General features: G+C 37.0%; 1 protein-coding gene and 1 pseudogene across 2 annotated transcripts in view; one reads left to right on the forward strand and one right to left on the reverse strand.

Annotated features, from left to right (window-relative positions):
* The window catches only part of AGBL4 (AGBL carboxypeptidase 4), a 1,392,661-nt gene that overhangs the window by 424,726 nt on the left and 943,789 nt on the right, over positions 1–24,146 (forward strand). The window lies entirely within an intron of this gene.
* LOC309617970 (putative ATP-dependent RNA helicase DDX5 pseudogene) lies at positions 10,438–22,489 on the reverse strand (annotated as a pseudogene). The gene has a single exon. The product of its transcript is annotated as a putative ATP-dependent RNA helicase DDX5 pseudogene (transcript).

Raw genomic sequence — 24,146 nt, forward strand, 5'->3', positions numbered from 1 at the left:
CACAGTGTGTGGAACACAGTAGATGCTCATTAAATATTAGTTGAGTGAATGAAGGAAGGCTTTGGATCATGGAGTCATAGGTCATGGGGAGAAGCTACCCAAGGAAAGATTGACTGGATTATGTTTGAAAAGTGTGCTGGATCTCAGAATTTTTTATAGGTAGGAAGATCCTGGGTTTTGTCAGATGAATTGGCCTCCAGACTGAATGCATATAACCTGACGCTGCTACACAGCCCCCCTGAACATCCTTATATCATAGCACCTCTCGTTGTGTGTGCTATTTATCTGTTTAGTTGCCTGGCTTCCCTTGCAAACCATGAGTCTCTTGAGAGTGGGAGGATGTCCCATTGTACTCCAGTCCATAGCACTGAGCTTGACATATGATAGACACCAAGTATATATCTGTAGAAGAAATGAATGAATTAATAAACAATAATATGATTCAGTATACAACAGCAAAATAGGCAAGTCAGTTAGGAAGGAACAGGGTTTGTAACAGGGAAGTATTAAAATAATTAAGTCTGATTCAACATTAGGTTGGTAAGAAAGGTAGCAGCAGCTTTCCATGGTATATTTGCCTTTTAAAATAGTCTGTATATATTTACGGTTTAAATGCTTCCAAAAGTCATTAAAAGGTTGTTTTATTGAACACTTCTATTTAATTTGAATGTCCCGTTTTTGTAACGGAATACTTTGTGCTTAAGGAGAAACTGAACATGGGCTTTCTATCAGGTCTTGAGCTCTACTTGCCTCTGTTTCTTTACCTGCAAAATAGGGGTAGTAGTACTTCTATTAAATGAGACAATACTTGGGAAAGCTCCTAGCACAGTGGCTAGCTTATAGGAGGAGCTTTATAAATATTTATTGAATAAATGACTCTCATTTTCCTTTGACCTTCATTCTCCTGTCACTGAACTCTTGATCCTTTCAGCAAAAACCTTCGTGAGGAAGAAAAGAATAAGACATTTTGTTGTCAACTGAAAATCAGCTTTTGAATATCATGTGTTGTGACTATGCTACTTTTGCCAGGAGGGATGTCCATTTCCACCCTGTTGATAATCAATTTTTTTTTGCCTCAACCTCCAGAGAGTTTTATAATTAATGTTATTTTCCTCTCTTTGGGTGTGTTTTCCTTTGAGAATGGAATTTGGGTCTTGGTACTGGTATACTAGTTCAATACTCTTACTGTCCTCCATTTAGTCTAGTGTTTCTTCATGGTTCAAATTGCCCTTCATGAGGAGCCGAGCTTGTAATACGCACTTGAGATAATGTGTAAATGCTTTCACTGGCTCAGCTCCCTTCCCCACCCAGCATGCCTGAGTCACCTTCACAACATCAAGATTAGGTGTACATGTACCATCATAAATAATGCCTTGTGCAGGGGTAATGTAAATGGAATCTGTTGAAATATGGCCCATTATATTAAAATTTATGTTTTGATTATCATTTTTATTTTATGAAACAAGTTTGAGCTTTATAAAGTCATTCAGAAAAGAGATCTGCCTCACTGTTAGGACTGTCTGTCTACTTGGCATCTATGCCTAGCACAGTGAGAGTCATATGAACATTTCTAAGGCTATTATTTTTTCCGTCTCTGCTTTGAAGATCCAAATTGGATTACTTAACAAATTATTATTTGAAATACCTCTAACGGTGTTATTTGAAAGTCCTAGACATAGCACTTCTCCATTCCCATGTCAGAAGGATCTTTATGAAATGCAAATCTAATCACACATCCCTTCCTGCCTTATCTCCTTCAATGGCTCCCTATTTCATACCTTATAAAATAAAATAAGCTCCTTAGTTTGACAGAGCCTTCAATATCTGTCCTTGTTTTCTTCCTTTCCTCTCTCACCTTGTTGCCTAGGTCCTAAACTCAAAGTCTTTCCAACAGCAATGCTTGTAGTTTTCTCTCACGTAAAATGATATTTCTTTCCTCTGTTCTTTTTCCAAAATTGTTCCCTTTCTGTGGGAGATATCACACCCCACCTTTACCTAAAAAGTACTTCTTTAACACCTACTCATTTTAGGGCTCATTTTAGTTGTCACTTCCCTTGGAGAACTTCCCTTGATCTTCTAGGCTGGGTTAGAAGTTCCTCTTCTGTGTTCTCATAGCTCCTGGGACTTTCCTGTATCATAACATTTATGACCTTGTAGTATAATTCTGTGTTTATTTGTATATCTTGCTCATTATATTTTAAGATCCTTAGAGATGAGGACGCTGTCATATCCATTTCAGTATCCCAGCAGGGCTGCAGCTATCTCCTAATAAATCTTTATTTGAGTTAGAAAAAAACATACTCATTCCATTGGGCCAGACTTAGCCCATAACAGGAAGTCTTGGTGTGAGGCACACCCTGATTAACTATGTAGCAGCTCTGCTTTGGCCCCCACAGTGTGTGATGTACAATAAGTGCTCAGAGTATGTTTGTTACGATGAATCCATCAAGTAGTCAATTAACACAGGATGGCAGGAAAAGTTGAAAAGCAATTGAAACAGGTGTTTATAATGACACCTATAAATTAAGAAGAAAATGTAAATCATCATAAAGAAGACTTGAAATATCTGTAATAAAGGGAATGTTTCTGGGACAAGTCTTTCTCTAAACATAGAAAAAGTTGTAAAGTGGAAGATCTTCACAATCAATCAGTAGATACACAGACTCTGAAATTACCTTAATTTCTTCTAGCTTGTTTTACTGAAGGTATATCATACTCTGTGTGAGATGTTTATTTCCTTTGAAGCTATCACCAATGTATCTCAATAGCAGGGTATTAACCTTTTATCCAAACTGACCAGAACAGGGAAATAGAATTGGTAATGACTTAAAAAGCAGTGTGGAGAGGTATAGAGTAAACTACAACAACTTTGAGAATTTATTTATTTTTCTTTTATTTTTGTCTCTTTTTTAAATAACAAACCTCTCACAATGTGAAAAACACTTTGGTAGAAAAGAATGTAATATTGAAAACAGAGAATAGAAACATTGAATTAAAACTCCAGCTTCGCCATTTCCTATCATTGTGACTTTATTAGTGCTCTCTGATTGTCTTAATTAGACCCTCATATTTTCCTTTTGATGTAATGGCTACCATTCGGTGAAGACCTGCTGTGTACTAGAACTTTACTTACATTTTGCTATTTAATTCTCCTTCTGAATCCTCTGATATAGGTGTTATTATCCCCATTTTAGAGATAAAGGAACTAAAGTTTAGAAGGGTACAGTAAGTTGTTTAAGTTCACACAGTGATAAAAATCAGGATACTAGCTCTGGCCTGTCTAATGCAAACATGCGTCCCTAGTTGGAGTTAGCCCATTATTTTGTAGATAAAAAGTTAGAACCTACCTTCTTTTTTTTCCGAGAGAATGTCTTCCTCTACATAATGCTTTAATCTTTACTCTTTAGTGATTAAAGAGTAATCATTATATTACTCTTTAATGTAAAGAACTGGTTCACATTAAAGAGTAGTATAATTTCCCTTTAGATTTAATCTGTGTTGATACTTAGAAGGCTTTAATGCCAAATGTTAAGAGATTGGAAACTTGATTATTGAACTAGATGAGCACAGGCTCTTTGAGCCCCAGAGAAAGGCTCCTCCAGGTGAGTTCACTAGTACTTGATTCAGGGACCATCCCAAAACATAAATTTTGGAAATAACAGTGAAAGCAAAACATCACTAATTTTGACTGATATGGGAAGAGCCTGAATTAAGGAGAGATCTCCTTTCTGTGGTATCATGTGGGAAATTCAGTTTTCTACTAGAAAGAACACTAGTCTTGAACTTTGAAGATATGGGTTCATTTTCCAGTTCTGCCACATGGCAGAGGTTGTGGTATGACTGCTGTTTGTATGACTTTGAATAAGTCAGTTATTTTCTACAGGCTTTTCTTTTCCCATTTGTAAAATGGGGATGGTTATCCTTGTTCAGCCTACATCACAAAGTTGCTTTAAGGATAAGATAAAGTGAGATACTGGGAGGGAAAGTATTTTGGAATCTTATGCAAGATTTTTAAAAATCCGACTTATGGAGGAGAGAAAAGTAATAGTAGCAAAATCCTGGCTTTGTCAGTTTCTAGTCCTGTGTCCTAAGATGAGATCTTCTGCTCACTGCCTCTGCTTCCTCATCAATAAAATCTGTGGGGAATAATGGAGTGAGTCTTATTAGTTTATTAAGTAAAGATTAAATGAGATAATACATGTAAAATGTTTAGAATAGTGCCTGGCAGTTAACACTCATTGAAAGTTAACTGCCATTATTATTATTAATAATAGGGGTGGTGGTACTGGTACGGTCTGCTGAGTTTCTCTTTGAACTAGGTATATTGTTAGGAATAGCTTTTTCATTTAATTCTCAGAGTCACCCTATTAGGTAAGTATTAATATTCTAGTTTTGAAGAAACGGAGGCTCAGATAGTTGGTTCAAGATCCCATAGCTCATAAATAGTGCAGCTGTGATTTGAACCTAGTTCTGTTTTACTTTGAAGCTCAGGCTCTTTCCACTATGCCAAGCTTCCTCCTATACATTTTAAAGAACTGTTTCAGTATAGAGCTTTTTACTTTTCTCAGAGCTATAATGCAGGACTACTCCACTACTTGCTTTGCTTTTTTTCTCACCTCTCAAATGCCACTTCTCAAATTTTAACAGTTTGTTCAAGTGTTTTGAGTGCCTACTTTGTGCACAGCAGCATTCAAACAAAAGAAGCTTTGCATATCCTGTTTAATTCTCATGATGATCTGTGGAGTAGGCAAGATCACTCTTTATTTGTAGTTCAGGACTCTTAGACATAAAGGGGAGAGTCATCTGTTAATGGTAACAGAATGAGACAGTAGCAGGTTTGAGATTGAAATCTAGGTTTCCTGACTTGGTATTTCCTCTCCACTGCATTGTGTTGTCTGCCATCTTGGACCCCATCTAAAGGGAATCAGGTCCTAATTATTCTTATGGGTAGAAACTAGAGGATGGTGCCATGTCTTGAGCTACTTACTCTCTCTTTTTTTTTTTAATTTCTTAATTTTATTTATTTATTTTTATACAGCAGGTTCTTATTAGTTATCCATTTTATACATATTAGTGTATATATGTCAATCCCAATCTCCCAATTCATCACAGCACTACCACCACCCGCCACTTTCCCCCCTTGGTGTCCATACGTTTGTTCTCTACATCGGGCTACTTACTCTCTTAACTAGATTAAACAATTCCTCCTGGATTCTTTTTGTTGCTATTAACTCACAAAGCAAGCCTTCACTTCACCGGCAATGTACAATTAACCTTTCACTCTCTCCTGAATAGAAGAGGGCTGAATTGTCAGATTGGGTTCTGAGAATTCTGTCCTAACGGCTTCTTTCCTAACACAACAGCAATAATACTAACCACCACAACTGCAGCAGCTTAACATTTCGTGTGTGCTTACTATATGCCAGGAAGTATTCCTGAGCTTTATGTGTATTAATGGTTGTAATCCTCCCCATTACAGTACATGGTAGGTACTGTTATTATTTATCCCTATTTAAAGGTGAGGAAACTAAGGGACAGAAAGGTTAGGTAACTTGCTCCAAGGCCATTTAATACAAGGTAGTTTAGCTACAAATTCTAAGCTCTTAAACATTATGTTTTACTACATTTCCTTCGGTAATAGAATCTTCATCTATGTCACTTTCCTGCTCAGAAACCTCCAGTGGCTCCCTAAAGTGCAAACTTTTTACCTTGGCATATAGAGGACTCCCTGGTGTCAAACCAGTCCTTATTTCTAGCTGCATTTCTCATTACTCATCATTTTGAAAAATCATGGGCTTTGGAGTCACAGATACATGTTTTTATAGCTCAGTCCTATCATTAAATAGCTGTGAAAACCTTGGACAAGATAATTTATATTTCGAAGTATCTAAAAATTGAGGATAATAAAACTTGCCTCAATAGGTAAATGAAATAATGCATATAAATGCCTAATACAGGGTCTGACATAGAGACACTCAATATTATTTAAAAAAATACTTAGTTGTCCTCCAGCAAAAACTAATCTGCCCTACACTTTCCTACCTCCTTCCCTTTGCTTATGCTTCCCCTACAGTAAGTACTTTAAGCAGGGACTGTGTCTTTCTTCTGTCATCCTCAAGTCTTAGCAGAAGCATTGGGTTTGGACACATGGTAGCTGCTGGCTTAAGTGAATCATGTCATCAGATGCTTGAAATTGTCTGTGTTCAGTGCTGTAATCCTCGGACTAAGGAGAAGGGAAGGAAGCTATTTATATGCCATGCCTGTTGATTTATATACCTCATTTTTTTGAATATTCATAATATTCACAATAATCATATGAAATAGTCATTATTATTTTCATTTTACAGATGAAGAAACTTAGATCTAAGAGAATAAGTGACTTGCTTAAGGTTACATAGTTAGGAGGTTGCATAGTTAGGAGGGATTTGAACCCATATCTATCTGACTTTCTGCTTCACTGGCTTTATTTCTGTTTATTAATAAAAAGAGACACCATCTGATGTACTAGTTGTGGTGGAGTCATTGAAAATCAGAGCCATAAAACATTATCTGGCCAACTTCTTCATTTTACAGATGAGGAGACTCAGACCCAGGAAGAATAAGAGGTTTACTCAAGGTTACTTAAAGAATAAAAGCCAAACTAGGTCTGAGTTCCAAGCCAGCTCGAAATATAGTAATTTTCTAAGAGACCTAGATGCCTCTCCCTTTGTGGACCAATAAACTGTATTTTTCTTCTGAACTTCTGGCCCTCCACTTAGGCCCTCATCCTATCACCTTCACAAACAGAGACTACCTTATTTAGGTTAATGAGATATCACTATTAATTTTTCTTCTGTGAGCCACAGTAGAGGTCAAAGATGGTAAGCCCAAGCTATGCTTAGTTTCTAATTGTAAATGTTGGAGCAGAAATATATCTAGTTATCTTCCTGAAATTTCATAACAGTAATATTACCACTTCTTTATCTGGAACTTCTAACTTTTCAAAAAACATCTTTTCGTATTTTGTGTATCTTTGAAGAAGAGATTGGAGGATTATATTAGATGATCCCTAAGATCTCTTAATTCTGAGGTTCTGATTCTGTGATTTTGATGCTCACAACTTAATTTTACATTTTATATTTACTTGTGTGACTTTGATTCATCTTTGCACTATGAATTCCATGAGGGTGGAGGCAGTGTCTGTTTTTGCTCACTCTTGTATCCCCAAAGCCTGCACATAATAGGTACCCAGAAAGTATTTGTTGATTGAATAAAGAACTATGTGAGATTGCAAGGTGATTATCATCGCTATTTGTTATATTACTAAATCAAAGCTAAGAAGAAAAATGACTTGTTTAAGAACAACTGCTATTTAGTGGCAGAGCCATTTGGAAACCCGTATCTCCTGGCTCTTGGGTTGTTGGCATGAGCAGATAAAGTAATAAAATTCTGAATCCTTATATATTATCTCATGCCTGTTTTTAAAGTCATTAGTAGTCATGAGAATTAAGCTCTTAAATACTTATCTAATAATAAAAGACTCCTTTAAAAGAAAATAAAATGGCAAAAACTTTAAAACACTTACAGATAATTACTTTTTTTCCTCTCAGAAGTACCTGAGTTCTTAGTTGAATTTTCTTCAGCTTTCAACTCTAGGTTAAGGGAAAATTTTCTTTGAGTCTTGCTGCTTGTGGTAGAAGTAATTGAAAAGGCAACAGCTTCACACACTCACCAGAATAAAAAAGACTGAAAACACTAAATGATAGTGAAGTTGTAGAATAATAGAACTTTCATACACTCTCAGCAAGTCAAGTCCAGCTTATTTGGTTTTGTATGGCTCTTGTGTAAAAATGATTTTTACAGATGAACATTTGCAATTGATTTGATGATAGGCAACACTGGCTTTGCCTCCCAAATTAGAGAAATGATATTCCCACAGAAAATTCCATTCTATTCATTACTAAACCTATATTACAAAAAAAGAACTCATTTTATTACTATTATATTTTACATTTCATCAATAAAAATTTTGTGGAAATGTGTTTTTGCTCTTGTTACATAAGTTCCAATGTAATATCCTTGGTTTTTGCCTCTGCTATCTGGCCCTTTACCAAAAAAGTTTGTCAACCACTGTAATAGATATTGTACATACTAACTTATTTTTTCTTCATCACATCCCTGGCAGAGATACATTATTATCCCTAATTCTTAGATAAGGAAACAGGATCAAAAAGACCCAATGTCAAATGACTCCTAAGTAGCAGAGCTGAGAATCTCTTAGGATTAATTTTGGTTTGGTACCGATAACTGTATTTTTGTGCTCCATCGTGCTGCCTTCTTCCTTAAAGGGTGTGAGTGGAACAGACCTTTCAACCTCCTGAGTCTGGGCCTGGTGACAATCTTAGTCCTGTGTACAAAGGTCTATGGGAGGCCCAGGTCTGGTTTTACCCATACTAATTCTTCCCTGCCGTGAAATCTAGTGTCTTATTCTCTCCTTCTATATTCATATCTTATAATCTAGACCATTTTACAGATGAAAAATTTGAGGCTAGAGAGTTTCAGTGGCTTCCCAAGGTCTCGTAGTTTTTCTCATAGGAAATACCAGGAAAAGCACTCTTCTCAGATTTGCCTTTGATTCCTTGTGCATGTTCCCAGATACTCCCCCAAATGTGAACATTTTTGATGCTTAATTTCTCTATTCATAAAGTAGGACTAATAATTCTTGCCCTGCTTTTATCATTGTGAGGATCAAAGGGGAAAATTTATATGAAAAGCATTTGAAAACCATTAAACACTCTCTATCATTGTACATTATTGTCATGATTGTTATTATTGTTATAATTATTGCCATTTCTGGGAATCTTTCTAATTTATCACTAATCAAAATAATGTCATCAGGATCTCCAAATCTGTTTTTTCTTTTGAAATCAAAGATCCTACAGATGCGTCAGAGACAACCATGGTGTGTCCTGATATTCATGCTTTAAGGTCTTTAGTGTTGAGAGATCAGCACAGGTTTTCTTGGTGCTATATCAAATCCTATGTGATTAAAGGTACTGAGTGCGCTAATGTAATCCTGTAATTAGATGTTATTATGCCAAAGGGTATACTACACCCTGCCCCCATTCGCAGACTTTGGAGAATGTGCATATTGAAGAGAGAATAGACCTCTAATTAAGTAAATAAATTTAACTCCTGGAAAATTATATTTTAATAAGACAATTCAAACCACAAAAAATGACAATTAAAGTATATTAAAGTTGTTCTAAAAATCTCAAAGCAAGGATATTCACCATGTTAATGATGAAGCCAGGAATAGATCCACAGAGTCAAAAGCCATAGCTCATGTACTCTGTGTCTCTCAGCAGTGGGAGTTTAAAGTTAGATTTCAATGTGGGATTCTGTGGATTTTATTTTGTTAGGATTTGGATGAGGGTTATGAGAAAATGTGCTACTTAATTAAAATATACCCTAAACTGTCCTGTAAGAACTGAGGTTAGGAGTGAGTAAGCTCTGGAGGGAGGGGAGCAGGGCCATACTGGTGACCTTGTTTCCTAAAATCTTATCTTCACCTTCCCAGTCCCTCCCTCTGATCTTGCTGCCATCAGAGGAACACTGTTACCTCTTCTTTTCAAACCCCATGTTTGAAAACCCTGTATACAAACCCCTTTGCTTGGGTCTTTAAAAAAGGGCTGCGACAGCCTAGCATTTTTTTTTTTTAACATCTTTATTGGAGTATAATTGCTTTACATTGTTGTGTTAGTTGCTGCTGTATAACAAAGTGCATCAGCTATACGTATACATTTGAAATAAACTTTATTTATTTACTAAAGGGAGCAATGTGTTTAAGTAAAATGAGGTAGGGTTGATTTAAACAACAGATTTTTGTCAAAATGATACAGAAATACATCAAAAATCTTGAAGATCTTCTGCCCGCTTTTTAATCAGATTGTTTGGGCTTTTTTTTTTTTTTTGCTATTGAATTGTATGAGTTCTTGATATATCATTATATTGTACACTTAAAACTAATAATATGATACGTTGATTATACCTCAATAAGAAAAAGTCATGAAGCTAGAATCCATGACTAAGATTTGGGAAACATACTAGTCTGTCTACAGGCTTTTCTAACAGGAGACCCCTGCCACGTTGCGGTTTCCTCTCACCCATCTCCTCCTTTTCTGTGTCCCAGTCATCCTGGCCCTCTTAGGTCCTCTAATGTCCCATGCTACCTCTTGACTCAGGGATTTTGTGCATGCTGCTCCCTCTACCTGAAAAGCTTTCCTACCACCCCTATAAACATACCTTTTGTCTGTTGTTCCCAATCAACTGTCAGACCTCAGTGGAATGGCACTTTCTGAGAGAAACCTGGCTCCACATTCTAAATTATCCCACTGTTATATGCTCTCAAATCACCCTGCACTTTTATTCAAAAAAAAATTTTTTTTTAATAACTTTATTTATTTATTTATTTTTGGCTGCATTGGGTCTTTGTTGCTGTGCGCGGGCTTTTCTCTAGCTGCGGCGAGCAGGGGCTACTCTTCCTTGCGGTGCTTGGGCTTCTCATTGCAGTGGCCCCTCTTGTTGCGGAGCACAGGCTCAGTAGTTGTGGCACACGGGTTTAGTTTCTCCGCGGCATGTGGAATCTTCCCAGACTAGGGCTTGAACGCATGTCCCCTGCTTTGGCAGGCGGATTCTTAACCACTGAGCCACCAGGGAAGCCCTCATCCTGCACTTTTAAATGCATATTTTCATTTATATTAGTGTGATTATATGGTTATCTCTCTCTCCCTCTACTAAACTATGTGCTCTACAATGTCAAGGACCACGCTTTTTCCTCATGTTGTACCCTAGGGCCTCCACAGCACACAGTAGGCATTCAGTAAATGTGTTAAATGAATGAATAGAAAGAAATGATTGCAAAAATACTTTGGCTATATGAAAGCTAAATTTCCAAAGGAGATTTAGGATCCCAAGAGAAATATACCATTCTTGCTAGTGTCATCTTCAGCTCTTTAAAAAAAATTATTATCAACATCCTTTTTTTTCAAAGTGATGATGACTCATATCTGCTCAAATAAAATAACCTTCATATCTTGCCAAACTCATTGAGCAGAAGCAGTCTGTTCATTTGCTGGTAGAAACAGAGAAGAGAAAAGAGGCTATTACAGGGTTTACGGGTTCATTTTTTCCCTGTAACAGGTTCTCCCCAACATGCCAGGCAGTTCTCTAAATATAGCAAGGCAGAGACAAGTGTTCTACCCTGGACCTCTAGATCAGTAGTCTGACAAGTAGAGATCAAGCTAGCTAGACTCAAGGTTCAGAAAGTACAAACTGGTTATATAGCCCTAAACTGGATATATATGTCTTCTCCATGACTCACTCTCCTTCCTGACCTACAGAGTCACTCCAGCTTCATGTGCTCAGTTATGATTGCCTCCTCCTTGCGAATCTTCTTGGCCTCAGTTCTAGGTAATAAAAATAAAGTTTTCTTTTATGTGAAGGTGGTTCTGATTAGTTTTTTTTTTCTTAACATCTTTATAGGAATATAATTGCTTTACAATGTTGTATTAGTTTCTGCTGTATAACAAAGTGAATCAGCTATATGAATACATATATCCCTGTATCCCCTCCCTCTTGCATCTCCCTCCCACCCTCCCTATCCCACCCCTCTATGTGGTCACAAAGCACCGAGCTGATCTCCCTGTGCTATGCAGCTGCTTCCCACTACCTATCTATTTTACATTTGGGAGTGTACATATGTCAATGCTACTCTCTCACTTCGTCCCAGCTTACCCTTCCCCCTCCCCGTGTCCTCAAGTCCATTCTCTACGTCTGCATCTTTATTCCTGCCCTGCCTCTAGGTTCATCAGAACCTTTTTTTTTTTTTTTTTAGATTCCATATATATGTGTTAGCATACAGTATTTGTTTTTCTCTTTCTGACTTACTTCACTCTGTATGACACACTCTAGGTCCATTCACCTCACTACAAATAACTCAATTTCGTTTCTTTTTATGGCTGAGTAATATTGCATTGTATATATGTGCCACATCTTCTTTATCCATTCATCTGTCAGTGGACACCTAGGTTGCTTCCATGTCCTAGCTACTGTAAATAGTACTGCAATGAACATTGTGGTACATAACTCTTTTTGAATTATGGTTTTCTCAGGGTATATGCCTGGTAGTGGGATTACTGTGTCGTGTGTTAGTCCTATTTTTAGTTTTTTAAGGAACCTCCATACTGTTCTCCATAGTGGCTGTATCAATTTACATTCCCACCAACAGTACAAGAGGGTTCCCGTTTCTCCACACCCTCTCCAGCATTTATTTATTTATTTATTTTTCCAGTCTTCAAATATTTTTTATTGGAAGGCCATGCATTGCCTTCATTTATTGTATTTCAAATCACTATACATTTACTATTGTGAAAACACTGCCTGCATTTTCTAGTACAAAGAAACCTAAAAATTGTTTCAGGAATGTAGATAAATATCCAACTTAAATAGCGAAAAAGTGCACCATAATTACTGCTGCCCTGCAGTCATTTCTGCATTTCCCATGTTTCTTAAATAACTATCTTGTCTGGTAACACATGATATAAAGAGTAATTATGAAAAACAGACATTTACATATACTTCTAAAGTTCTATTGAGAATATCCTGTTGGCATTGGATAACCAATCATAGGCACACCTGTAGTAGCAGGATATGCATATGCCTGTTGGTTCATACCGTTGTGCATATTTGGAACATTACTTCCATATTGCTGAGTGCTATCATATCCATTCTGATAAGTCCCTGTTGGATTACCAGTCCTAAAACTGCTCTGTATACCAGCAGACACAGAATTACTTCCAGAGCTCCCATTGGTGTAATTTGCAGCACTGTAAACACCATTTTGAGTTTTTGCCCCCAAATCTCTCTTAAGCAGACTAGAGTAACCTCAGTCATAATTTTCCTTGTCTCTAAATGTATTAAATCCACCCCTTTTGCCAACAGAGTATCTGTCCTGACGGTCATCCTTCATGCCTCTTCCACCCCTGGAACGACCTGAACCTCTGTCTTCGACCAACTGAAGCAATTTGGGATTAATTGCTTGATTAGCTTCACGAAGCACAGAGATAAGGTTGCTCACTTGCTTTATGTTATTAGGTGTAAAGAAAGTGTATGCTGTGCCTGTTTTTGTACTGCGAGCAGTTCTTCCAGTTCGATGAATGTAATCCTCTGAGGAGTTAGGGTAGTCATAATTGATGACAAATTTCACATCTTCCACATCTAGCCCTCTGGAGGCCACATCTGTAGCAATCAGAATAGGAGCCTTTCCATGTTTGAGTTCATTTAGAACCCAGTCACGTTCCTGTTGACTCTTGTCACCATGGACACCCGTGGCAGGCCACCCATCTATCCTCATTTTTCTAGTGAGCTCATCACATCTTCTTTTGGTTTCAACAAAAACAATGGTTTTAATCTCCTTCTCACTCATGATCTCTTCCATTAAATGAATAAGCTTTTCATCCTTTTCTACATCATGACACACATCCACAATCTGAAGAATGTTGTGATTTGCACTCAGTTCTAGTGCACCAATGTTTATATGAATATAGTCTTTCAGGAAATCTTCAGCAAGCTGTCTTACTTCTTTTGGCCAAGTGCACGCCACATTAGGGTTTGCCTATCAGGTCTTATCTGATCCACAATCTTCCTTATTTGGGGTTCGAATCCCATATCAAGCATTCTATCTGCTTCATCAAGGACAAGGTAGGTGGTTCTTCTTAAATTGGTTTTCCCACATTCTAAAAAGTCAGTAAGTCTTCCAGATGTTGCAATACAGAGTTCCACATCTCTCTCCAAATCACGTATTTGTGGTCCCTTGGGAGCACCACCGTAAATACAAGTGGACTTCAAGTGACATGCTCTACAGTATCCAGCAGCTACTTGCTGTACCTGTTTGACCAGTTCCCGAGTTGGTTTCAGCACCAAGCAAATAGGCCCATCACCTCTCTCTAGGAATGGCTGATGATTGATGTGGACAATGGCAGGCATCAAATAAGACAACGTCTTCCCAGATCCAGTTTGTGCTACCCCAACCATATCCAGTCCATTTAGAGCAACTGGCCATCCCTGAGCTTGAATAGCTGTGGGTTCAGTAAAGTTCTGCCTTGCAATCACGTCCATGACGTTTGCAGGGAAGTTCGCTTCATAAAAATTCAGGACTGGCTTTGGGCAGTTGTGACCTCTAACTGTAATTTCCTTGCTTCTTCTGTATGTCTCTACCTATTGTGCTGTATGCCTAGCCAAATCAGGGTGTTCTTGATAAAATTTCTTCTCAAATTTGGGCAGCTCATCAAGATTCCACTTCTTTTTAACCAATTTCTCCACAGGATTTCCAAACTTCTTTCCAGATAAGGGCCCCGCCCTACTTCCTCCAAATCGAGGGAAACAAACCCTCGATCCCAGGTGCAGTCTCGGCCACTCGAATAACCCAACATGACGTCAATGGTTGCGGTTGGCGGGAAGCGAAGCGGAGAGAATCGAGTGCTACGAGTAACCGGAGGTGGCTCCGCCGACAGCAAAGCCTTGTGGGGGTGGCAGCGGAGGGATGGCGATGACAAGAGCTGAGGCTGCTGGACAGAAGACCAGTGGAAATGAATGAGGTCTCCAGCATTTATTGTTTGTAGATTTTTTGATGATGGCCATTCTGACCGGTGTGAGGTGATACCTCACTGTAGTTTTGATTTGCAGTTCTCTAATGATCAGTGATGTTGAGCATCCGTTCATGTGTTTGTTGGCCATCTGTATATCTTCTTTGAAGAAACGTCTGTTTAGGTCTTCTGCCCATTTTTGGATTGGGTTGTTTGTTTTCTTGATATTGAGCTGCATGTGCGGCTTGTATATTTTAGAGATTAATCCTTTGTCAGTTTCTTTGTTTACAAATATTTTCTCCCATTCTAAGGGTTGTCTTTTCGTTTTGTTTATGGTTTCCTTTCCTGTGCAAAAGCTTTTAAGTTTCATTAGGTCGCATTTGTTTTTTTTTTTTGTTTTTATTTCCATTTCTCTAGGAGGTGGGTCAAAAAGGATCTTGCTGTGATTTATGTTGAAGAGTGTTCTTCCTATATTATCCTCTAAGAGTTTTATAGTGTCTGGCCTTACATTTAGGTCTTTAATCCATTTTGAGTTTATGTTTGTATATGGTGTTAGGGAGTGTTCTAATTTCATTCTTTTACATGTAGCTGTCCAGTTTTCCAAGCACCACTTATTGAAGAGGCTGCTTTTTCTCCATTGTATACTCTTGCCCCCTTTATCAAAGATAAGGTGACCATATGTGCATAGGTTTATCTCTGGACTTTCTATCCTGTTCCATTGATCTATATTTCTGTTTTTGTGCCAGTACCATACTGTCTTGATTACTGTAGCTTTGTAGTATAGTCTGAAGTCAGGGAATCTGATTACTCCACCTCCATTTTTCTTTCTCAAGGTTGCTTTGGCTATTCGGGGTCTTTTGTGTTTCCATACAAATTGTGAAATTTTTTGTTCTAGTTCTGTGAAAAATGCCATAGGTAATTTTATAGGGATTGCACTGAATCTGTAGATTGCTTTGGGTAGTATAGTCATTTTCACAGTGTTGATTCTTTGAATCCAAGAACATGGTATATTTCTCCTTCTGTTTGTATCATCTTTAATTTCTTTCCTCAGTGTCTTACAGGTTTTTGCATACAGGTCTTTTGACTCCTTAGGTAGGTTTATTCCTAGGTATTTTATTCTTTTTGTTGCAGTGGTAAATGGGAGTGTTTCCTTAATTTCTCTTTCAGATTTTTCAACATTAGTGTATAGGAATGCAAGAGATTTCTGTGCATTAATTTTGTGTCCTGCTACTCTACCAAATTCATTGATTAGGTCTAGTAGTCTTCTCGTAGCATCTTTAGGATTCTCTAGGTATAGTATAATGTCATCTGCAAACAGTGACAGTTTTACTTCCTCATTTCCAATTTGGATTCCTTTAATTTCTTCTTGTTCTCTGATTGCTATGGCTAAAACTTCCAAAACTATGTTGAATAACAGTGGTGAGAGTGGGCAACCTTGTCTTTTTCCTGATCTTAGGGGAAATGGTTTCAGTGTTTCCCCATTGAGAACAATGTTGGCTGTGGGTTTATCATATATGGCTGTTATTATTTTGAGGTAGGTTCCCTCTATGCCTACTTTCTGGAGGGTTTTTATCATAAATGGGTGTTGAATTTTGTCGAAAGCTTTTTTTGCATCTATTGAGATTATCATATGAATTTTATCCTTCAATTTGTTAATGTGGTGTATCACATTGATTGATTTGCATATATTGAAGATTCTTTGCATTCCTAGGATAAACCCCACTTGATCATGGTGTATGATCCTTATAATGTGCTGTTGGATTCTGTTTGCTAGTATTTTGTTGAGGATTTGTGCATCTATCTTAATCAGTGATATTGGACTGTAGTTTTCTTTTTTTGTGACATCTTTGTCTGGTTTTGGTATCAGGGTGATGGTGGCCTCATAGAATGATTTCGGGAGTGTTCCTCCCTCTGCGGTATTTTGGAAGAGTTTGAGAAGGTTAGGTGTTAGCTCTTCTCTAAATGTTTGACAGAATTTGCCTGTGAAGCCATCTGGTCCTGGGCTTTTGTTTGTTGGAAGATTTTTAATCACAGTTCCAATTTCAGTGCTTGTGATTTGTCTGTTTCTATTTTCTATTTCTTCCTGGTTCAGTCTAAGAAGGTTGTGCTTTTCTAAGAATTTGTCCATTTCTTCCAGGTTGTCCATATTATTGGCATACAGTTGCTTGTTGTAATCTCTCATGATCCTTTGTATTTCTGCAGTGTTAGGTGTTGCTTCTCCTTTTTCAATTCTAATTCTATTGATTTAAGTCTCCTCTCTTTTTCTCTTGATGAGTCTGGCTAATGGTTTATCAATTTTGTTTATCTTCTCAAAGATCCAGCTTTTAGTTTTATTGATCTTTGCTATCATTTCCTTCATTTCTTTTTCATTTATTTCTGATCTGATCTTTATGAATTCTTTCCTTCTGCTAACTTTGGGGGTTTTTTGTTCTTCTTTCTCTAATTGCTTTAGGTGTAAGTTTAGGTTGTTTTCTTGAGATGTTTCTTGTTTCTTGAGGTAGGATTGTATTGCTATAATCTTCCCTCTTAGAACTACTTTGATGCATCCCATAGGCTTTGGCTCATCGTGATTTCATTGTCATTTGTTTCTAGGTATGTTCTGATTTTCTCTTTGATCTCTTCATTGATCTCTTGGTTATTTAGTAGGGTATTGTTTCGCCTTCATGTGTTTGTATTTTTTACATTTTTTTTTCCTGTAATTGATATCTCGTCTCATAGCATTGTGGTCAGAAAAGATACTTGATATGAATTCAATTTTCTTAAATTTACCGAGGATTGATTTGTGACCCAAGATATCGTCTATCCTGGAGAATGTTCCATGAGCACTTGAGAAGAAAGTGTATTCTGTTGTTTTTGGATGGAATGTCTTATAAATATCAATTAAGTCCATCTTGCTTAATGTATCATTTAAAGCTTGTGTTTCCTGATTTATTTTCATCTTCGATGATCTGTCCATTGGTGAAAGTGGGGTGTTAAATTCCCCCAGTATGATTTTGCTACTTTTGATTTCCCCTTTTATGACTGTTAGCATTTGCCTTATGTATTAAGGTTCTCCTTGTTGGGTGCGTAAATATTTACAATTGTTATATGTTCTTGGATTGATCCCTTGATCATTATGTAGTGTCCTTCTTTGTCTCTTGTAATCGAATTTATTTTAAAGTCTATTTTGTTTGATATGAGAATTGCTATGCCAGTTTTCTGTTGATTTCCATTTGCATGGAGTATCTTTTTCTGTTCCCTCACTTTCAGTCTGTTTGTGTCCCTAGGTCTGATGTGGGTCTCTTGTAGACAGCATATATACAGGTCTTGTTTTTGTATCCATTCAGCCAGTCTATGTCTTTCGGTTGGAGCATTTAATCCATTTACATTTAAAGTAGTTATCGATATTTATGTTCCTATTACCATTTTCCTAATTGTTTTGGGTTTGTTATTGTAGGTCTTTTTCCTCTGTTGTGTTTCCTGCCCAGAGAAGTTCCTTTAGCATTTGTTGTAAAGCTGGTTTTGTGGTGCTGAATTCTCTTAACTTTTGCTTGTCTGTAAATGTTTTAATTTCTCCATTGAATCTTAATGAGATCTTTGCTGGTTAGAGTAATCTTGGTTGTAGGTTTTTCCCTTTCATCACTTTAAATATGTCCTGCCACTCCCTTCTGGCTTGCAGAGTTTCTGCTGTAACATCCACTGTTAACCTTATGGGGATTCCCTTGTATGTTGTTTGTTGCTGTTCCCTTGCTGCTTTTAATAGTTTTTCTTTGTATTTAATTTTTGATAGTTTGATTAATATGTGTCTTGGCATGTTTCTCTTTGGATTTATCCTGTACGGGACTCTCTGCACTTCCTGGACTTGATTGACTATTTCCTTTCCCATATTAGGGAAGTTTTGCACTATAATCTCTTCAAGTATTTTCTCAGTCCCTTTCTCTTTCTCTTCCTCTTCTGTGACCCCTCTAATTTGAACGTTGGTGCATTTAATGTTGTCCCAGAGGTTTTGAGACTGTCCTCAATTCTTTTCATTCTTTTTTCTTTATTCTGCTCCCTGGCAGTTATTTCCACCATTTTATCTTCCAGCTCACTTATCCCTTCTTCTGCCTCAATATTCTGCCATTGATTCCTTCTAGAGTATTTTTAATTTCATTTATTGTGTTGTTCATCATTGTTGTGCTCTTTAGTTCTTGTAGATCCTTATTAAATGTTTCTTGTATTTTCTCCATTCTGTTTCCGAGATTTTGGATCATCTTTACTACCATTACTCTGAATTCTTTTTCAGGTAGGTTGCCTATTTCATTTTCATTTATTTGGTCTTGTAGGTTTTTACCTTGGTCCTTCATCTGTAACATATTTTTTTTGTCATTTCATTTTTTTTTTCTTTTTTGATGGGTGGAGTTGTATTCCTGTCTTACTGGTTTTTGGCCTGAAGCGTCCAGCACTGGAATTTACAGGCAGTTGTATAGAGCTGGGTCTTGGTGCTGTGATGACCTCTGGGAGGCCTCATTCCAATTAATATTCCCTGGGGTCTGAGGTTCTCTGTTAGTCCAGTGGTTTGGACTCAGCTCACATCACAGGAGCTTGGGCCCAACCTCCGGCCTGGGAACCAAGATCCCGCAAGCTGCATGGCGCAGGAAAAAAAAAAAAGAAAAAAAGAAATAAGGAGCAGTGCAATATCAAATAATATAAAACAAAATAAAATTAGAAATGTAAAAAATATAATAGGAAAAATAAAAATATAATTGAAACAACCGGTCACTGGGGGTTCCTCCCATCCCCTTAGGTGTCCATGGTACCCCACCGGTGCCTGGTAGGTGCCCTAGTTGTGCGAATACGCGAATTCCACGTCCTCCTAGTCTGCCATCTTGACTCCGCCCCACCCTCTGATTAGTTCTTTTTAACTTTCTTTTGTTCTTGAGATGTCCTTCCTGATGATATTCCAAAAATGAAGTTGGCATCTCTGCCTCATTCCCAGAATTACATCCCTCATTGATTTCTCTTTAATGTAACTAAAATTTCCCAAGCAAATCTCATTAAAGAGGATTGGAATAATTGGAGGGATGCTTCTTTTACTGAGGATCTGGGGTTTGTATAGGGTCAGAGTCTTAGTGCATGGGAAAAAGGAATGGTATAAAACATCTTGCAAATAATTAGTCTTTGAGCATGGATATCACCTTTTTCCTTTAATTTTTAATGTTTTTTTAAAAGAGAAAGCTATTCAATCATACCTGTTAATGCCAATGACTAATTTAGCTTCTCAGGAAATTTATACTTTCCTTGTCCTTATAGGTCCCTATCTATCTCTAGGATATGCCTTCTCTAATTATCTGCTCCATTATTCCCTTTTTGATTGACACTCAAGTCTTCCCCTATAAGAAATAAGGGAGAAGCTTGGATTCAACAGGCATAATAAACTGGTTCCCAATTCTGCTTTTCACACTTAGAAGCCTTGGTTACTTCTGTAAAATGGTGAATAATAATAACTACTTCAGAAAATTGTGGTGAGCATTAAATATATGTACAGTGCTCAGTGTAAAGCCTGATACTTGTAAGTGCTCAATAAGTATTAGTCTGCTCCTCTAAGCTTGTATAGCACTGGAGTTCTGCTGTGTATTTCCATAGTTCATTCATAGCTAATTGGAAATAGAGATAGATAGCTGCTGAATCCCATGAGAGTTGTAGGCCTAATTTAACAGCTCTCCTTACCTTGGGAAGTTTCTAGAATCTACTCACTTAGAGTCACTCATACAGTGGAGTCTTGAAGTCTGACAATTCCATCAATGTAGTGACTAAACGCTCATGTGGTAAAATGAGCACAGATTCAATTGCAGGAAAGTCCTTTAGTCAATTTCAGAGCTGTTTTGATTAGAAAGCAACACTGCGTATTGGAAAGAGCACGAGCCTTGGCATTAGACAGATCTGTATTTTAATCCTGACTCTGCTACCTAGAAAATGCTCAATAAATGGCAGCCGATGTTGTTGTAGCAAGTTTGCTTTCACTAGAGATTTGATTTAACTTGACTAAGCCAGCCTTTTCTGGGAAGGTTTCACCAGTGTTTCATTAAACATTGGCTTCTATCTAGCCCTTTGCATATACTCACAGTCTCCTGATTTTGAATCATGATAATTCCTTCTGGAATAGATAAATGAGTGAAACTTATTATGTTCCCAGAACTAAGGTCAAATATGGCATTTCAAAGCCAGAGCAGCTTTTCTAGTGTCTTACTATCTTCTGCCTTTTTTTTTTTTTTTTTTCTTGAGGAGTCGGGGGAGAACATGGTCAATTTAGAACTCCCTTTTCTTGTACTTTCCCTTTACACTATTTGGTAATTTAGCGTGGATGAGCTAGAAGGGACACCTAGACATTTTCAAAGGTTTGGTTACAACTAGGATGGCTTTATCTTCCCAGAAGGTCTACAAAACATCTGAGGCGGGAGGGGTTTTTAAAGCAGTTAAAGCTAATATTACTGTGCCTCCTCAGGAGTGTGGAAAGAATAATTTGGCATGAATTATGTAAGTAGGACTGAATTAGGCACAGGGTTGGGTGCTTTAAATGAATTCTACATCCCAGGAGTCATTCATTCAGCTATCACTGAGCTACTTTGTGTGGAGTGCTGGGGATACAGACATGGCCTCCCTACTCAAGAAGCTCATAGGCAAGCTCATTCAACTCTACCTGCCTCTGAGGTAGATATTTTCTTTTCCTTCCTTATAGCTGAGGAAAGAGGATCTCAAAGAGGTGAAATAGTTGGTCCAAAATTACACAGGTAGTAGGTAGTTAAGCTTAGCTACAAGTCCTTTTCTTTTTCCTTTAATCAATATTTGTGCTTATTATGTGTTCTTTTTAGTTATGGCATGTTAGAATGAACGTGGAAGATATATGTAGTGTATAGCTATACCACTGTCTTCCTAGAATCCCTACTTTCTTCTTAGAAATTCTCCTTTTCCCACTCCAGCCATGTGGTTTGGAAAGGAGCTGCCTAAACCACATTTGGTTGATTCAAGCAAAAAAAATTAGAGCTATTCCCCAGGATTTTTCAGGTGGAAACTAAAGAAATGAGGTAAAATTTCTAAGATATGATACATTGGACTTGCTAGCCATGATGTTCTCTGACTTTGAAGTAAGTCCATCTGCAAGTTAAAACAAAAGTAAACCAAACTTAACTCATTTAAGGGGCTGATAAAACTTTGATAACAAAACCAGACAAAGATGATACTAGAAGGAAAATCTATAGGTCCATAACACTTATACGTAGTAATGCAAAACTCCAAAATGAATATTTACAAATCAAATCCATCATGTACACTAAAATACAGGAGTGTGTAGACAAAATAATTTTAAAAGGTGGGATTTATCAAAAAATTCAAGGATATTTTAATTACTGTTAGTTTAATTTACCACATGAACAGTTTAAAGTAGCAAAACCTATATGATCATCTCAATAGATGAAAAAAAATACAAAATTCAATAACTATTTATGATTAAATCTCCTAGAAAAGTGGGAATTGAAGGGAATTTCTTTAACTAGATAGAGATTATTTATTAAAGCCCAAAATTGTTGTAAAAGCCTTAGAAACATTTTCCTTAAAAAGAACAAGAAATGATGTTTGCTGCCCATATGTCTATTCAACATTCCATCTGAGGCTTTAACCCGTATATATAATATAAGAAACAGCAGTAAGAAACATAATTATCTTAAAAACATAAACAATACTATTTATTTACAGATGATATGATTGTCTACATAGAAATTTCAAGAGAAAAATCCATAGAAAATCTACAGATTAACTGTTGGAACTAATTATAGAGTCTGCTGAATACTAGATTAATATGAAAAAATTATATGTGATAAAAGTACAAAAATGTGTAGGTAAAGAATATATAACAACTGCAAGATAGTGGTTATTTCAGAGACAGAAAAGGAGGAGAATGGTTTTCTAGTGAAGAGATGATTCCAAGAAAAACTTTAATATTTTCTTTGTTTTCAAAGATCTGAAGCTGGCAAAATATTAACACAAGTTAAATCTGGGTTTTTAATATTCTTATATGTTTTGTAACAAAAATTTAAAAATGCAAACAAATAAATGTTAGCTAGTATTGTAGATCTTTGAAAATAACATAATCAGCATTGAGGTTTAGCGACATTTAATTTAGATTCTTTTAGTCATAAAAAAAAGAGTCTAATTTTTGTGGCTTAGAAACCTGAGTTCCAATTATTCCTGATGCCTTTGTCTTTAATTGTTGAAATCTACCCTTTGATTACCTGGTCAAGATCATGAATTTAGTTGTCAGAGTGCCAGGGTTCAAATCCTACCTGTATGAATTACTAGCTGCCTGACCTCAGAAGGACAGTTACTTTTGTAAACCATAGTTTTTCATTTGTAAAGCTAAGATGTTAATGGCACCTATCTCATATAGCTGTCATTAGGATAAAAATAACACATGTAAAACATTTAGTGCAACATCAGTTACACTGTAAATACATATAGATGTTAGATGTTGCTTAAACTGTTTGGACTTCTCAGGGCTATTATAAGAACTGAATGGAAGAATATGAGTAAAACTCATAGCATAATGCCTGGCACTTACTAGTGCTTCCATAAATCTTAATTCCACTGCCCCTTTTCTGTCTCCCCTACTCTTTACTCTTGAACATTTAATTAATTTTCTAAATCTTACCAGGTACCGTGTTGAGTATCTTTGATCGCATTTGACTTACGTTTTATTCCTAACATTTATAACTGTTTGGGGGCAAAGAATGTGTTTCTTTATGCTTTTATCATAGCTTGAATTTTGTAACTATCGCTTACAACAGAGAAAAAATTATCCATACTATTTTTTCCTGTTTCTTGACTTAGGACACATACATGGAGTGCTAAGAGTGCCTGTTTGGCCTCTGGTTGTATGTAGGAGAAATGTACTTTTTTCCCTCAGATTTCCAGAACAAGTTTATAGCACATGAAGAAATTTTTATTTATTCAGGCATTTTTTCATATGTGGGGCTGGCAGTGAGATTTCTCTTCATCTAAAAGTGAAGATGATGCTGAAATCAAAGGAGAATGCATAAGCTAAGAGTAAAGTAGGTAGCTGGGAGCAATGAGTCAGAGCGAGAGGGCTGAATAGGTCACCAGTCTGAGGAGGGTGGCCAGGAAACATTGAAAACTGGATAAGGAGAGCCAAGGAACACAGGATCTTATAAAGAGCATGAAGTGGCTGGTTAAAGGAGTTTGATGGGTAGGGGTCATAAATAGGGATGGAGTTTTTCCCCTATGGCTGGATTTTCCAGATTCTTTATGGCATGATGCCAGAGGGTTGGGTATGTTTAAACCAGGTGTATGGGTGGGTACCGCTTCTAACAAGAGGTGAATTCATTAATCTGTTGAGTATTACTATTTTAAAAGGGCAAGGCTTATGGTGACATCTTTCTTAGATTACTTTTGAAAAACAGGTAAAGATTCTCTTTGTATTTCTATAAATACAGAGAGTAAGTTGGGCACATATTTGAGAAAGAGCATGTGACTTGCTGTCTGATTTCAAGG

This window comes from Balaenoptera borealis (assembly GCF_965194805.1).
Source record: "Balaenoptera borealis genome assembly, chromosome: 1".
Lineage (NCBI taxonomy): Eukaryota > Metazoa > Chordata > Mammalia > Artiodactyla > Balaenopteridae > Balaenoptera > Balaenoptera borealis.